This window comes from Piliocolobus tephrosceles, chromosome 7 (genome assembly GCF_002776525.5).
Source record: "Piliocolobus tephrosceles isolate RC106 chromosome 7, ASM277652v3, whole genome shotgun sequence".
NCBI classification, from domain to species: domain Eukaryota; kingdom Metazoa; phylum Chordata; class Mammalia; order Primates; family Cercopithecidae; genus Piliocolobus; species Piliocolobus tephrosceles.
The window spans coordinates 130,207,465-130,225,879 of NC_045440.1; the positions used below are offsets into that span (position 1 = coordinate 130,207,465).

General features: G+C 40.6%; 1 long non-coding RNA gene across 1 annotated transcript in view; it reads left to right on the forward strand.

Moving 5' to 3' along the window:
- The window catches only part of LOC111550577, a 91,250-nt gene extending 76,878 nt beyond the window's left edge, over window positions 1-14,372 (forward strand). The window contains exon 3 of the long non-coding RNA XR_002734107.2: window positions 14,139-14,372. This is a non-coding gene — a long non-coding RNA (uncharacterized LOC111550577). The remainder of the gene's footprint in view (window positions 1-14,138) is intronic.
- The last annotated feature ends 4,043 nt before the right edge of the window (window positions 14,373-18,415 follow it).

Sequence of the window (18,415 nt, forward strand, 5' to 3'; positions counted from 1 at the left end):
TTGGGAACTGCTAAATGCACTGAGGTTTGCACACATGAAATAGCAGATGAGATTTACTGGAATGTTTTCTCAGTAACGCCTTACGCAATGCTCCAGAAGCTTCTGTGCTCCGCCAAAACAAGTCCAGCCAGAGTCCCTTCCTTTCTCCATATGTTCCTCAGGCACACAATGGTTGGACTCTCTTTTTCACTTCAAACATTTAGCATTTCATCAGAAAGTTGGTTAGTCAGGAAGTTGTAGCTAGAGTAGCTGGGTGAGGATGTATTTAAGATGTTTGGATTATGAGCTAGATCAAGGCTGCTTTCTTACTCTGGGAATTAGCTAGAAATAAAATTGAGGTCTTTTGAAATAACACAAAGCATTTATGTATCGTAATATTAAATAGCTGTTTATAGAATGGTTTGATTCCAAAGTTCTGGCTAAGTTTATCAAAGGAGTTTTATAATGCTTTTAAATGTTTTTTTTTTCTTTCCCTACTGCCCTAAGCACATGCTTAGTCTCATAATTGGATAGTTTAACATTGATTGTATAACTTAACTCCCAGTTCAGTCTCAAGCAGACCAAAACATTCTCTTTCATGCACTTAGCAAGTATTTATTATATGCCTGTTAATAAAGTACTTGAATGACATACCAGGCATCAGAAAATAGATGTTGAGTGAGACCGTCTCAAACCATGCTCTCAAGGAAGATTACCCTCTGTAGAAGAAGGCATGCATTGAACAAGCAGTTATAACAAGATGTGAGAAGGCTCATATTTGGGGGCATGCAGTGTGTTGTGGGAACAGATTTCAGGGACAGGGATGGATGCCTCAGTGTAAGAGTCATGGAAAGCCTCCCTAAGGGAGAATGAGGAGGTGTGCCAGACACAGGCAGAGGCAGGGAGACTGTTATGACATGTCTCACTCCGGTGATTATTACATCACTGGGGAAGTGGGGTACCAGAAGAAGGAAAGAGAGTTACCGTAACACCCATGACTTCTCTGTGAGAAAACAGTTAGCATAGAATTTGACAGTAAATGTCAAAAATAAATAAATCAATGAATGGTGGAATTTCAGGCAATCTTGCTGATAGCAAGAAAAAGTTTTCTGCCTGTCCTAAGGAGTAATGACCTAACATACAACCTTCTTCCAGATAAGACTAATGCCTCTAAAATTGCTTAGCGACAGCTACACTGGTCAGAGGTTGAGGGATTTATTTTAAGAAAAAAAGCACTGGTAAAGAGATTGGAATGCAGTGAAGATAGGAGATCATAAAATCAGCGCCTGAACCAACAGGAGCTCCAGAGGTAGTTGTGGTCATATCTTCCATTTTAAATGTAGGAGGTCAAGTTTCCAAATGTGTGCACTCGTGTGTGTGTGTGTGTGTGTGTGCGCGTGTGCGTGATGAGTTTACAAACTTCAGAGTGGAAAGCTCTGGAAAGAGTCTTCTACTAACTAAGGAAGTCTTTTCATAGCTGAGAAGTAAAACAAAAATGATGAGTTAACATTTTGGCCAGAGAGAAGTATATTGGAATGTGAACTGAGGAATGCTTCTGGATTAAACCCAAGGAAGAAATCAGAAATGGATCTCTTCTCTTGGAAGGCCGTAAAAGAGTCAGAGCACTAGAGAAACTACCTTGAAACAGTGTGGGAAGAGTCGAGATTTATTTTATTCATATATATATATAATCATTAATTGTTTCATTTCTTCAAAGATATATCTTGAGCAACTAGTATGTGTTTAGCTTTGGGGACACAGTGGTTAACAAGACACAATTTGTACTGTCATGAAAACATTTAGACTAGTGGGAAGTGACAGACTATTGAAAAAAATCTAGTAAATTCTAGGATGGAGAAAACAAATAAGGCTCTTGAAAAAGAGGGACAAGGGATAGTTAACCACAATTTGGTGATGTATATGTGAGGGATTTCTAATGAAGGCTTCCTGGAGGAAGTTATATATGCTAAAATGTCTGGAAAATACATCGGGCATAATCAGGTGAAGGCAAGCAGGAACAGAGAAGGGAATAATGAGAGTTCCAGGGGTAGCAAACAGCATGGGTTGTAAAAGCTCAGAGAAGTGAGAGCATGCTAGGGTTGGAGGAAACCCTGTGATAACAGCAGGCCATGTATGGTCAGCTGGTGTAGATACAGTGCTAAGTTTACATTCTACAGAGAAATGAGACAGGATTTCTGTTTTATCCTAGCAAACCACCCCATCCACCTTCCCCACTCCAGGACTTTAGAGTAAAGCTCTTCAATAGCTATTCTGAAATCATTAGTGCTAATTTTCAAATATTCTACTTTCTGCTTTCAAGGACCAGGAGTGAAATTGCTCGTCCATTTGTAATTAGGTGGGAGCCATATAACTATGTTCTGCCAATGAGTTGTGGATGGCAATGAGTTGTGAATCAAAGGGTTGTGTCTCACTTCTGGGTCAAAGTTTTTACTTGACAGTGTAAGTCCCTCCAGATCTTTACCTCCTCCATGAACGACCTAACGATATTTCAAATAGTGTCTGCACCATCATTCTGGGGCCCAGAATGAAACAGAGGTCCCAAATGGCACATGATTGACACAGTGTTGACACACAGAAATAGCATTTTTTAAAGGCTTTTGTGAGATGTGGGTATTGTTTGTTACTGCAGCATAACCTAGCCCACTGTTTCAGACACAAAATAGGAAACGGGGCCAGGCACGGTGGCTCACATCTGTAATCTCAGTGCTTTGGGAGGCCGAAGTGAAAGGATTACGTGAGGCCAAGAGTTGAAGACCAGCGTGGACAACATAATGATATCTGTCTCTATAAATGATTAAAAAAAAAAGAGGAAATGGAATGTCAAATTAATTTAGTTAGTAATTATTTTAAATTGTCCCACTTTGTTAGGCACTATAGATTTAAAACCTGGAAAGAGCTACTGGCCAAGAGCTTAGAGATCATGGAGGAGACTAATGATTAGGTCAATTGAAGTTCAGTGAGCAGTAAAAGTACAAAGCCTTGTGGGAGCACATAGGAGCGCCAGACACTCCCACCCAGAGGCGTGTAGAGGGTGGAGGAGGCTGAAACTGACTGGGAAAAGATGCAAAGGAGAAAGCCAGGTTGGAAAGACAGGAAATGATATTTCAGGCAATGAAAAGAGTGGGAGTAACAATATAGAGAGATGAAGCCTTCCCTTGAAGAATGGCAGCAAATATTCTCCTTCTAAAGACTATGAAGCCTGCCATTTTCTGAGCCAAGACTGAGAAGAGGTGTGTATTTGGGACTACAGAACATAAGATGTAAACTTTAGAGTCCATGGTTCCCGTGGATTTTCTGTAAAAGCCAAGTTAGGGCTCAAGAAAGAAAAGAGACAGAAATAACCAATAACCAAGCAGAGCTGATAGGAGGAACAATCTGATTCCTTCAGAATCCTGCCTAGTGCAGGCTTTCTGTTCAGACTCTGATATCTAAAGGGCTCTCTTTGTCTCTAGAAACAATAACAAAGAGAAGGAAGCAGGGGACAAAGCCAAGCCCACGTGACATCACTGTGCATGATCCTAGAAACTGGAAATCTCTTAAAGCCAAAGTGTATGCATGGATATCTATTCAGTGGTTCTTTAACAAGAGGAAAAACCTGGCAGAACAGGAGTTTCAACTCACCAAGTGGCTTTTCAGGTGGAGGGTCTGTTTGCAATGATTTGGGTGTGGAACAGAGGGTGCACAGAGAAGTCACCCCAATTTGCCTGAAACTGCTCCTCCTTACCTCATTATTGACTGGTAGCCTTGCACTCAAATGCTGATTTTTCTTAGTTAAATATATGACAGTTTAAAAAAATTGACTTCACTTTCTATTCTAATGAGATGTTAGCAATTCTGTTTTTTCTGCTAATTACTGCATATCTTCCTTCTGAAGACTCTTTCTATATATATATGTAATTATATATGTATTTATATATACACATGGATATATGTGTGAACATTTGTGTGTATATACACATACATACATACACACACACATATATATAACGAAACTTTAATAACCTGCCTCTTGGAAGAATCCATCATTGATAAAAATACACTTGCCTTGGGTTGGTGATTTTCTGAGATTTCAATTTCAATAGCTTCTTCCATATTAGGCCTCTTTCACTTCAGAGGAAATAATTATATCCAGGTTTGGCTCTGTTCAATGGGGCATGACTATACCAGAATGAGTCTCTTCCTGAACGGAAAAAGAAAATTGAAAAGAAAAAGAAAAGGCCTGACACACCAGACCCCAAATTATTTAAATCCATCTTCAATGAAAAGCTTGGTAGCTTGGTAAAGACGATGACCTTTGAAGGAAAATTCCATTGAGAAATCCCATTTCCCATGTTGTAAGTTTAGAAGAATAAATTGCATTCGGGGAGGAGCGGGGAAGTTCCTTTCGACATTTAATAAAGCAGGTGGCCTAATTTGAATTTTCCCATTAGGTCTCCTGGAGCGATCTCAGAAATATGTTGGCCTTGCAAACTGTAACTCAGCCTTGGTTCTCTGTCTATAGGACTCACACAGTTTTTTATGAGCAGTAGAATTAGAGTCTGGATTACTTGAAACATCCAGCAGAAAGTTATTTGTTAGAGTCTTGGATTTCCGATTTGCTGTAGATTATTAAATACGTTTTCTTATTTTCTGCAGAATATTAATAATCTGACTTTCTGGTAGGCAAATGCCTCATCTCTCAGCCAGCCTACTTTTTTCATCTCATCTTGTTTTTCTTTTTTTATATTTATTTTTTAAAATTTTACTTTAAGTTCTGGGATACATGTGCTGAACGTGCAGGCTTGTCACATAGGTATACATGTGCCATGGTGGTTTGCTGCACCTATCAACCTGTCATCTAGATTTTAAGCCCCACATGCATTAGATATTTATCCTAATGCTCTCCCTTCCCTTTCTCCCCAACCCTCCGACAGGCCCTGGTATGTGATGCTTCCCTCCTTGTATCCATTTGTTCTCAATGTTCAACTCCCACTTATGAGTGAGAACATGTGGTGTTTGGTTTTCGGTTTCTGTGTTAGTTTACTGAGGATGGAGGTTTCCAGCTTCATCCATATCCCTGCAAAGGACATGAACTCATTCTTGTTTTATGACTACATAGTATTCCATGGTGTATATGTACCACATTTCTTTTTTCAGTCTATCATTGATGGCATTTGGGTTGGTTCCAAGTCTTTGCTATTGTAAATAGTGCTGCAATAAACATACGTGTGCATGTATCTTTATAGTAGAATGATTAATAATCCTTTGAGTATATACCCAGAATTGGGATTGCTGGGTCAAATGGTATTTCTGGTTCTAGATCTTTGAGGAATCGCCACACTGTCATCCACAATGGTTGAACTAATTTACACTCCCACCAACAGTGTAAAAGTGTGCCTATTTCTTCGCATCCTCGTCAGCATCTGTTTTTCTACCATGAGAGTCAATGGGGATCTTTTCATCACACATGCAGGGAGAGGGAATTCTAGAAAGAGCATCTGCTTCTGATAGGCTTGGTGTTGATGTCAGTCCTAATCAATCCAAATGTAGGCATTCCCTCTCTGTGTAATGGGTCAAGCCATGCAGAGTCAGTTGCATCTCTTTGTTTATTCAACCAATGACTATTGAAGGAACTTGGCGTGATGCACCAGTCACGGCCCCTGCCCTCATGTAGTATACAATCAGGAGGCAGAGTGAAGGACACTCAAGAAATAATTAGGCCTATCATTATTTCTATTGTGAAAGTGTTACGCAAAGGAAGTATAAGATGCAACGAGAAGGTATATCAGAGAGACTCATATGTATGAAATAAAATGTTTAATTTGAATAAGTGAAAACATTTAATTTTCATTTAATGGAAGTAGGAAGAAACTAATTAGAAAAATACTTACTCCATGTTACTAAAGGAATAGCAAACAAGTTCTTTGAGGACTATGTAAGAGAGCAAGATGGATGTTGATGTAGGCAGGCTTAGCTTCATGATGTGCTTTTTTATAGGGTTTCAGCAGACTGTTCAGAGTGACACATTTACTGGGTGAGAGGGGTATAGAACTTCCAGCTACCTACCTTTCACCTTTGTTTAGAGTAGTGACCCAGTCCTAACTTCTGGGTTGGGTGCACAATTTCTTCCCATGCCATAGCTAGGAAGCATATAGAATGCTTCCAGAGCATCCACATATCCTAATGACTCTCATCTTTTATTTCTTGCTGCACCCATTGAGCCTATGTGGCCGTATGTTCCCATAGAATGTTCCTGGGGAATCCCAGCAATAACTGGGTGAGATATTTGAGGGGTAGTTGCAGATCATCCTAAAGTGGGGGAGAGAGAGAAAGGGCAAAAATTAAATAAGTACATTCTGTTACTGGCAATACCACCTATGCATAACCCATGGGGTGGTAGGAAATTATAAATTCTCAGCTAACCAGCTGACATAATAGATATTTGTGGAAAAGTCTCGAGGATCCTGAATTCATGAAACAGCTTCTTCTTTTGCCCTGGTTCCTCATGTTTTCTAGCAGCAAAATTACTCTGTCCCCTTGGTGCCTTGGAATGCTCCCAGCCTAAGCTCAGCCCACATCCAGACAGGCCAATGCTTTGGTAGCAAGCTGACCACACAAACCCTTGTCAACTGTGATAAAGTTCCTAGATATTTTGGCTACTTTAGCCTTTTATTACTGAAGGAATACATTACTTTTCTTCTTTAAATCAAGGGTGGTGTCTGTCACTTCCACCTCAGTTATCTCCCATGAACTTGAAGCTCTGTCCCTCCTCCCCCCTCCAACATGGCCACTGTCATTTTGGGATTCACCCCAGGCTTCCTGGCACATCCCTCTGGTGATTCCTGCTGCACAGCTGCACTCTGGCTCAGGGCAGGAGAGCAGCATATGCAAATATGGGCCATCTCTGAGGGCTGGCCAGCACAGTTCTGGCCATGGGACTCTGGCTTCAAAGCTCTCTCATGCCAGAGCTTCTGTACAGCTGAGAGATGGTGCCAAGGCAGACTGGAGTGGGTGTGCGGGAGGAGAACACAGACCCACAAAGGCTGGCTCCTGCTGTGCCAGGTCTCATGCTCTGACGTGGGGCCCCACTGACTGAGCACAAAAGAAGCCTTTCTTTCTGTCTCCATTTTCTGGGAATGCAGCCTGAATAGAGGCTGCAGGACAGGAAATAGTTGATGGTGAAGGCTTAAAACATGGGCTTTGGAGTTAGTGAGAAGGGGATTTACATTTCTGTCCTCAAACTTGCAAGCTATGTGATATTAGGCAGACGCCGACTCTCACAGAGCCTTAGTTTTCATATCTATAAAATGGGGATACTGACATCAGCCTGGAAGAATTATGATAATTATATGAGATGAAGCATGCAAAATGCTGAGCACTAAGTCTGGCTCCAGAACCAATGGCTATTAATTAGGACTGATTTCTCTGGGTTTTGCTAGAGTGTTTGCATGTGACTGTCCCTCCTCCTCCAAAAGGACAAATGTTAGGAAGAATATTTGGCTTGACTGAATTGGCAGCGGAGTAGCATCACATGCTTGCACTGCATGGCCCAGGATTACATCAGAGACGTCATCTTCCCTGCACGCCTTACCACGCCTTCAAACAAGTGCTCCTTCTGGCACAAAGACCAAGAAAAGGTTCTGGTCCCTTGAGGTTGGAGAAGAAAGCAACAGCGAAGAAACAAGCTATTAATATTAATGTTCCAGGAAAAGAAGAAGAGAGAAAGGACACAGGCGCCCAGACAGAAGGACTCCATATGGCTTTGATGTGTTCGTTTCCACAGGACGGGGAGCAGCATGGAGAATACAAAATAGTGAGGAGGAGGGAAATGAGGAGCCGGAGGTGGCCTGGCAGCATCTGAGAAATTATATGAGCTGTAGGGAGTAAGTTTTGTCCAGACAAAAAGTCAGCCAACCACACTACCATCTGCAACCATCAGAGACCAAGCCAGAAAGGGAAAGGGAAGCCCGGAGTGCCCTGTTTGTTCCAATTAGTGGGTATAGGATATTTTCTGTAAGGGTCTGTTGTGCTAAACCCAGAGGACATCCAGCATTATTGAGACCTCTTCCAAGTGTCTCCTCTGTGGATCTCTTCAAGCAAAGTGCTTTAGTCCCTCTATTAAGATCCCGTTGTACCTCTCAGTTTCTCACATGTATACATTCTCTGTTGCATAAGAGCCCAGCCTTTGCAGTCTGAACTGGATTAAGATCCCATCTGCACCTCTACCTGGCCATGATATATTTGGCCTATTACTCTAGCACCCAGAACCCCTTTTTCCTCATCTATAAGTAGTTTAAGTAAAATAATAAGGTGAGGAAATAGTTTGTGAGGAATTGAAATGAAGTAAGAGTGTACAGGACCTAACAACAGTGGTGGGTGTAAATATTAGAGCTCATTCTCTTTCTTTTCCCCATACCAGAGACAGCACAGAGCAAAAGGGTGAAGGAATCTATGGCAAGTGGAAAAATCTCAGACTAATACGTTACTAGCAGCACAGGTATTGCAGACCCTGTTGAAAAAAGGGAGCTTCCTCGGGAATACTGCAGGCAAAGCCCCCATACATTGAGTGAACTTTGAGCCCTTTGTACAGATAGAAACTGAGACTACACTGCCAACCCAAGTAAAAAAGATCTCTGACATGTGAAGAAATATTCCAGCCTAGAGCACATGGGAGGTACAGCATTACATTAAAAGAACTTTCTGGAGACACTAAAAAGAAGAGGAATTGTGCAGCTTCAGCTACCCCCATCTCACTGAGCTGAGATGATGTCTGGCTAAGTGTTTCCATCATTTCCTTAGTGATAAGGAATTGGGGTGTATAGCAGAAGGCCACCAAATAATATCCATAGGCTATTGTACATCATAAAACTTTAGTTAATTGTTCAGTAAAGTCTATTTGCCATGTTTTACAGTAATTTTAGTATTGTTCAATTATTTCTTTGGATTATCTTTTGATCATCTTTGTAGGATCTCATATTAAATAAATCTTTAGGTATTAAACTCAACATGAATGGGCTGTATCTCAATATTTTGTTATCAACATTCTTTTTTTTTTTAGATGGAGCCTCGCTCTGTCACCCAGGCTGGAGTGCAGTGGCATGATCTAGGCTCACTGAAAGCTCCACCTCCCGGGTTCATGCCATTCTCTTGCCTCAGCCTCCCGAGTAGCTGGGACTACAGGCACTCGCCACCACGCCCGGCTAATTTTTTGTATTTTTAGTAGAGATGGGGTTTCACCATGTTAGCCAGGAGAGTCTTAATCTCCTGACCTCATGATCTGCCTGCCTCGGCCTCCCAATGTTATCAATACTCTTTTTTCTAGAAAGAGTAAAATCTCATCGAGCAAGTCCCATTAAGAATGCTACATGAGAGAAAACACTTCTTGAGGTAATCTTGGAATGGGGAGGACCCTTCTAAACACAAAGAGAAAATACTGACAAATTTGGCTACGTAAGAATGGAACATTTCTGCCCAGGAAAAAAGCATGAAGAATGACAAATGAAGGATTGATTTTTCTCAACAGATAACTGTTGCAAATCACTGAGAGACCATTTGATGACAGAAAGAATAAATATGAACAGGTAAAAACATGAACAGACTGATCTGTGAAAAACAAAATTGGCTTATGAGCATATGAAAAAATGGTCAGCATCACTCATCATTAAATAAACAAAAATGTTAATAGCAATGAGAAAAATTTCCCAGGTTAGATTGGAAAATATCAGAGTCTCATCATATTGGCAAAGTGTGAAGAAATATATATTTTCATCAAGGATTGGTGCAAACTTTGGAGGGCAATTTGGCAATAACTGTCAAAGTTTTAAAAATGCTTGGTCAAGGACTGACATTTTAAATATTTTATCTCATTGATGTGTCTGAACATATGAACAAAGATGCATGCACATAGATTTTTTGCAGTTTGTAATATAATAAAGACTAGCAACAAATTCAATCGGAAAGAGACTGTTAAATAAATGATAGTTCACCTTTAAAATGGAATACTACAAAGCTATGGCAAAGAATAATGTGTGTGTGAGTGTGTAGGGTGTATGTGTATACATTGAAAGTGTGGGGAATTGAGCGTTATATTTTTATAAGGAAGTTTCTTGTGAAATTAAGCTAAAGTTAAATAAATGCTATTAAGCATTTGTCTTTTGATTTAAAATAATTATTTCTAGCATGTAGCACAGTACTTTGCACATAATGTATATACCCAAATATTCATTTAGTGTGAAAAAGTAATTTGGATGAAATATTAAAAGAAAGTATCTTTTTAATAAGAGTAGACCCAATGAATGCCTTCATGTCCTTCTGTACCCATCTTTAACCTCTTTTCCTGGGAGTGTAACATGTGGAAAAGTACATGAAAAAGTATACAGTTCAATAAATTATGACAAAATGAACATCGTATAACTACTAAACTGATAAAAAAATAGAACATACCCTCTCTTTTCACCTTTGAGTTCATGGATGCTTTGCCTTTAGAGCCTCTGTTTCCTTACCTGTAAATTGGGGATGTTGGAAATCGTAACACGAATGTGCTTGTAAGATCACATGAGATAATGTTACTGTCGTGCTTCTAAGTGATACAGAGTTCTGCAAATGGGGAAGATTATAGGCCATTCAGTTTGATTGATGTGTCAGAGGTTGGCAGGTACAATCAAAGCCCAAGGGCATCTTGCTCGAAGTCATCCCTGTGGTCCTTACTATCCTGGGCAGATGTGATGTAGGGAAAACAGCTGTCCATTTATTTATGCTTAACATTCCAATAATGGAACACTACACATTTATGCCTAGTGTTCCATTATTGGAACACTGAGCATGTGGGAGTTATTTATATCTACTGCTCAAGGTCATCACCAAGGTCTGATTTTTCACATGCATCTGCAAATCAAAAAATTGCAACCTCCAGCATAAATGGGTTAATGGACTTAATGGAATTAACTGGTGGTCAATATTCTGCCACTACACTGAGAATAAACAATAAGCTTTTCTCCTTATTCTGAATCTGTGAGTTTTGCCAGGGACCAGAAGAGATAGAGCCATGGAATCTCCTGGGAGGCTCTCAGAGCGCTCGTTGGAATGGTCTACAATGACTAGGGGAGGAGTCACCTTGCAGTAGCCTCTAGGAATGTGGAGTGGTTTGCCTGCTCTGCCAGGTTCCTTCTAATGGCACTTTGGCTATGTGACCCTGGACAAGTTATTTAACCTTGTGCAGCATCAGCTACCCCATCTCTTTGAAGGCAAACTTAGTCTCGGCCTCACAGGGTACTGTGAGGGTCTTTGTGAGATAATCCATGCAAAGTGCCCAGTGAGCTGTCTCACTCAGCCAGTGCTCAGACATGTTTGCAGAGTGTTAATCTCTCAGAAGGAGCTGATTATCAGCATTCTTTTGCCTAGAGAGAGAAAAGTCTATTTGCCATTTTATGCAGTTTATACACATAGATACTATTTGCCATATTATATAGTAATACATTTTACTGGACAGTAATCTCACCAGATAATCTTGGTGGATGAGATTGCAGCATGTGGGGTACTTATATTCTTTAGGGCAGAAGAGTTTATGTGGATCTAGAGCGGAGTGGTGGTTTTATGACTCCTGTAGTACTCGGTTGATTCTCCATTGCTCCCAAATAGGTCTTTCTTTACTGATGACAGGGTCTCTCCATACAGTGACACTTGGGGCTTGATGAGGGAAGATACAGTATGTGAAACTTATGTAGGGACAATGAGAGCAGGAACACTGTGCTTAGGCTTTATGCTTGTGTGGGCAGGGAAGTGGAGGGCAAAGGGAAAAGAGAGGAAGAGAAAATGGCTCAAGAGTAGAAATGTGTAAAGCGTGAGTTGAGAACAAGAAACACTGAAATAGGATGTTCTCTTAGGGAAATATTAGATGTGAAGGCATAACATACAATTCGGGGTCTTGACCAGAAGCCTTTCTTTCCAGCAAAGGCATTAAGAATTTATCCTGCAAGTGGTGGGGAACCATTGAACTTAAACAGGGTAGTGACATGTCTCAAGCACAGGAGGTAAAATTGAATTAGCAAATTAGCTAGAAAACAGGATAGTGATTAGCTACAACAATTAGTATGTTCAACTCAAGAAAAATCCCCTGGCACAGAGCCTCATGTACTTAACATATGCCTTGTGAATTTTTATTTCAAATATAAAATTACTGCTACTTAGATGTCATCTGGCCTCTCCAACTTTTAATATGAAATGACTTCGCATTTTATTTAAATCTGAATTTAAGTGACTAAGTATTTCTCTTGCATAAACTCAATCCGAGGGATGATATGAAATTAAACATCATAGTATCCCTCCAACCTCCTTCCTCTACCTGCCCCTGCCCATCACCAAAGTCCTCTTTGCTGCAGGTGCTAGATGAAAATGGATATTCATTGTGTTGATGATGGGAGGCCTTCATGGAGAAGTACCACTGGGTTCCAGCTTAGCCAGCTGCGTGATTTCATAGAGCATCAAGGCAGATGCTAATGGGAGGCTGGTGGAGAGGTAGTCAGAAAAGGGACTGACAGAGCAACTCAGAGAACTGGAGGGAAGGTTTAATGGCAAAGATGGAAATTCAGCTGGGTTTCTATGAGTTTAGTTTTGTTGAGAAGGAATTAAAGCTGCTGGAAGAAGTCCTAAGAGTCAGTGTAGTATGTGAGAAGTGCATGAACTTTGGAATCAGCCATGGCCAGATCACAGAACAGCTCGGTGAGCTTGGGGAAGTGTGTTACGATTGTGTGCTTACCTGTAGAGACTGGGATAAAACAGGGTTTCTGTGAAGATGAATCAATGATAGGACATGAAAGAGCTTGAGACAGTGTCTGGCATGCCTACTTCTCTATGTTTCTGGTTTTTTATTGTTCCTTGTTCTCCTTTTAACTCCCATCACCTAAAATTTTGACACAGGTCATGGTCGCCTGTTTTGTTGAAAATGTCACTGGCCTTCTGTTAGGGAAGAGTAACTCTTTATACTGATGTAGCACTTTGCTGTTTTGAAAGTGTTTTTATGGATATTATTATCATCTGCTCTTCATAGCAACTCTGTGAATTACGGTCTTATCCTAGATTTACAACTGGGGACATTGAGGCTCATTGTTGCACAGCTAATCGTTAGCAGAAAAATCAAGTTATTTGGCTTTTAAAGTGCTGTTTTCAGCCACAGACAGTATAGAGGCATCTATGAGGACTCCCCTGCTTCTGGTTTCAATACTGTGTGTAATTGTGGTATCCTGGAAACCACTTTGGGTATCCTTTTAACCTGGTTTTCCAGACGTGTCTTGCCATTTAACCAGGAGACCGGGAACATTAGAGTGAAATGAAAATGGAGACTGGGCCACCCTGCATCGGTAATACAGTTTCTCCGTGTTACCAATCTTTAACCCATAGCCATGTTACACTGAATTAATTGCTAACTGCTAAGAATTGCTTCTAAGGCACCGGACAGAGGGAGAGAGCTCTCCCTCCTCCATCTCCCCTCTGCTGCACATATATACATGCGTGCCCAGTTCTAGCGTTAAAAGTTAGCAGAGGCCGGGCACGGTGACTCAAGCCTGTAATCCCAGCACTTTGGGAGGCCGAGGCGGGCGGATCACGAGGTCAGGAGATCGAGACCATCCTGGCGAACACGGTGAAACCCTGTCTCTACTAAAACTACAAAAAAATTAGCCGGGTGTGGTAGCGGGCGCCTGTAGTCCCAGCTTCTTGGGAGGCTGAAGCAGGAGAATGGCATGAACCCAGGAGGCGAGGGAGCTTGCAGTGAGCGGAGATCACGTCACTGCACTCCAACCTGGGCGACAGAGCGAGACTCTGTCTCAAAAAAACAAAAAAAGTTAGCAGAGATTTCAAGAGTTCCTCCTCTACGTGCATGCAGATGGCTTGCTTATAGTCTTCTGACTTCTGTTCATTAATTTGATGTGCATTTTGTTGCCTGCTCGGTTTTCTTTCTTGATTCGGGTCATGCTCTTATCCCTGCTATTGTAAGAATGACAACTTCCAGAATTCTGTCTTAATTTAGTCATGTCACAATTATAGCACCCCACCTCTCTGGCCACTTCAGCTACTCTGCAACCTGGGTTAAGCACCGCTGTTGACCCTTGTGGTTCTTCCTCCGACATGACCTATTAACAGACTCTATACCCCTGGCCATCCAGAGTTCCACGGGCACGTATGGTGTAAGGCTTTGATGGAGAATGAATGAAGCTGGACAAGATGCCATAATGCAGTTTCACCAGTGGAGAGAGCCGCCTCTCATCAGAGGCTTCTGCCTTCACAAAATATTGATGAGGTCCCCGCCACAGTGTCATTGTCATGGGAACTGATAAGGGTGAGAGAAAAGACAAGTGAAGAGAAGAGTGTACCTGAAATAAAATCTAGTTGACCACAAATCATTGCCATGTTATTCTTTGTGTCCTAATTACCTTTGGATGTTTTCCTTGTCCTTTAAGGTTTTGTCTATCATTAAAAAATGAATTGTGTCATTTGTAGAGAACTATGAAAGCTAATTAAAAACAAAATCAAAAGCCCCAGATGTAATTATTACACAATGAGATAAGGATAACAGTATCTGATGGCATTTCATATGCCAAAAGTGAATTTTAATTAGAACCCCAGGTGGTAACTAAGAAATCAGGTATAAAGATATTTTATCTTTACTGTCTATTTGCAAAATAATTGTGCATCACAATTATTGTTTGGGTATACACCAGATTTCTTATTATTATTATACTTCATATTCTAGGGTACATGTGTACAACATGCAGGTTTGTTACATATGTATACATGTGCCATGTTGGTGTGCTGCACCCATTAACTCGTCATTTACATTAGGTATATCTCCTAATGCTACCCCTCCCTGCTTCCCCAACCCCACAGCAGGCCCCAGTGTGTGATGTTCCCCTTCCTGTGTCCAAGTGTTCTCATTGTTCAGTTGCTACCTATGAGTGAGAACATGCATACACCAGATTTCTTGAAAATTTTCCCTAAGAGGAGGACTGTTCTTGATCTTGGCCCATACAACACAAATAAATAAACATACTTCTTTATCAAGACCAATATGCTGAATCTGATATTGAAGGCATACAAGATTTAGGACCATTTGAAACTTGTAATCATTTAGTAGCAAAAGATTAGATTCATTCTTCCCAGTTCTGTAAAGCATAAATATGACATGTATCTGTAATGGCAATGAAATAAATATTTTAAAGCATCTACTTTTGTCTTTACACATAATTTATAATACTATTTTGTGACTCTGCGTGTGTGCATATAAAATACACAGTTCATTCGAGTGCGATATGGCAAAATAACAGTAATATGCTTGTACATATTGTGTACAGGTTGAAATGGTACTGAGCAATTGAGAAAGCTTTCTAGTAAGTAATTCCTAAAAGACTGTTTCTGTAATCAAAGTCACGTGTTGTCTCCGTCTTGTGCATGGGAAATGGAGGGGGCACAAGGGTCAATAGGGTAGAAGGTAATGGCCCAGGTATACCTATGTACCAAAGCTGCACGTTCGGCACATGTATCCCAGAACTTAAACTAAAACAAACAAAAAATGCAGAGACAGAATTTAATTTTGTCTGTACACAAGAAAATAGATAATCATGACAAAGCATTCTGGTTTTCCAAATTTCACTGAATTATAATCAAATAAAATTCTTGAAACTATAAAAAAAAGAAGGCAAGCAGGAGTGTTTATCTCCTTTAACATCCATCGCTTGCCCAAGGCTAACAGGAATACTATGTTAAGGAGGGCCCTGGCACCACCCCTTGGCCCAGGGTAAGTGTGTCATGGAGGTGTTGGTTGATCAGTGTCTACCATGGCCATGGGGGTGCTGTGGAGGGTGACAATGAGGTGCATGTAATCAATTTTCTGATTTTGCCAAATAAAAACACTTATTAGGTTGGAATCTACATTTCTGTGTTCTGTCTTTAGTTACCTGTACCCCTTTTCCCCAATGACTAAATTGCTGTGTGACTCTGGGCAAGCTCTGTAACTCCTCTGAGCCACAGCTTCTCTGTCTTTCAAATAGGAACAATGATACAACTCAGTTCTCTTCGTGTAGCGCCAGAATAATCAGTCTGAAATTATTGGTCAAAACCCCAGATTAAAAAATGGACCCAGTTAATATGTGTTCTGCCTTCTTTTCTTCATTCAGTGTAGCATTTAGGTAACCCTGAGTCCAAGGACCCAAGAGAAAGGACAGAAAGCACAACTGTAATAAGTTTTGCAGCTTATTTATAATTCTCATGTAAAAACAAATTAATAAAGAAAACAAACCTCTAAATATAAGAATCAAGATGAACTTTGCTCAGAACAATATTTATTCACCTCTACTGTTACAGACTGAATGTTTGTGTTCCCCTAGAATTTATGTGTTGCAGCCTTAATACTTCATGTGATGGTATTTGGAGATGGGCCCATTAGGAGGGAGATTTAGATGAGATCCTAAGGATGGGGTCCCCATACTAGAATTAGTGTCCTTATAAGAAGAGGGGGAGACTGGAGCTCTCTCTCCACCTTGTGAGGACACAATGAGAAGGGGGACATCTGCAAGCCAGGAAGATGAGGCCCTCCCTCGCCAGAACCCAACCATGCTGTCACGTTGGTCTCGGGCTTCCCAGCATTCAGAACTGTGAGAAATAAATGTTGTTTAAGCTACCCCGTCCTTGGTATTTTTTTCGGTAGTAGCCTGAGAAGACTAAGACACCTACTATATGGTAGGTGTCTGTATAGGCCAGGCTTTTTTGTAAATATTTGAACTGCTACAATGAACACAGAAATTCCTGTTCTTGTGCAATTTACATTCTACTGTGGATAGCTAGACAATACATAAATACTTAACATGATAAATATATGAATAGATAAACAAATCCATAGATATATGTAATTATAGCAATAAAGTTATGAAGTGACATTTAAAGTGTCGGGTGGTAATAAATGCTATGAAGTATAAGTCAGCAGGATTGGAGAGAAAGCAGGTACTGGTAGGGAAGATGCTATTTCAGATACGATGATTGGGGGGGTCTCTGATGGCTTGACATATGATCACAGATCTGAAAGAAGTGAGGGGGTTGAGTTCCAGGTAAGACTGGGAAAGACTGTTCCAGGTACAGGTATAGCACATGCCAAGATTGTGTTCCCTGGGTTCAAGGAACAGGAAGGGAGACAATAGGGCTTTTCCACTCCTGCAAACTTTTCCATTAAAGTGCATTCTTGAGGTGTAGCTTATGTGTTTCGGGGGTCCAGAAAAATCATACACTGGTGCTTATGGACATGGCCTCATGTAGGAGATCAGAATTCTTTTATTACCACTGTCAGTTAATTTTCCGTGTTTGCCATTATAGATACATATTTAGACCATGGTGGTATTACTCTTGCCCTGTGCGTAAGTAAATGTAATTTATTTTTCTTGCAGAGAATATATATGTATATATATATATTACTGTTTCAGAGTCTAATTTATTGCAGCAGTAGAAACAAACAGAAACGTTGCTTAAAAGGTGCGATCTGCCAAACAGTGGACGTGTCTCTGACTTGTCCAGGGCAGTTTCTCCAGCAGAAGCATGGAAACTGCGTTGTAGTCATCCCCCTGCCTCTTCATTGCCCTCCCTCTCCTGCTCTTCCTGGGCAGTGCTTCTAGCTCACCCTCTTCAATGCCAAGAGAAGCCACTCTTTGCTGTGTTCCTACTGTGTGCTAGGGAGTGTTCTGCATAGTCTATGCACATTTGCTCAGTTTTCTCAGTCCTTACAGGGATGTAATGTTAAGAAATAAGACTGACAAAATTAGGTGAAATAAAGCATGTAAGGTGTTTAGCACAGTGCCTGGTACATGATGTTTTTTCTCTGACTGGTAGCAATTGTTATCACTAGTTATCTTATTTACTCCTCCTAAAGAAGTCTATGAAAGGGACATTATAATTCTCAACTTACGGGCCCAGGGAGTTTAAGTAACTGCTCCAAGGCCGCTCTGTCAGTTTCAGGCTAAGTTAGGATTTAAATCTCAGTGTCTTTGCTGAAGCCTGTGCTCTTTTTCTTATTGTGTTGCCACTCTGCCCTCTCTTTTCTTCCCATGTATAAAATGGGAATAAGATTCATATACAAGTCCATACATCTATACATCTACATATGTACATGAATATATGTCACAGGGGTGTTTTGAAGATTAAATGTTTTCTATATGTAATTGAGATGGCCATATTCAAATACAAATTAAGATATTTAGATATCTGAATATCCGATATTATTAAGATATCTGTATCGGAAGACACAATGAAATAGAATTAAAAACAATGAAGAGTGCTAGTCAGTCAATAGTCCAGTGGTGTGTGATGAGGCTCTAACAAGCTTGTGGGTATTCAGAGAAGAAAATGACCTGATGGGCTGATGTAGGTGGAAAAGCAAGTCAGGGAATGTGCTAGGAGGAGC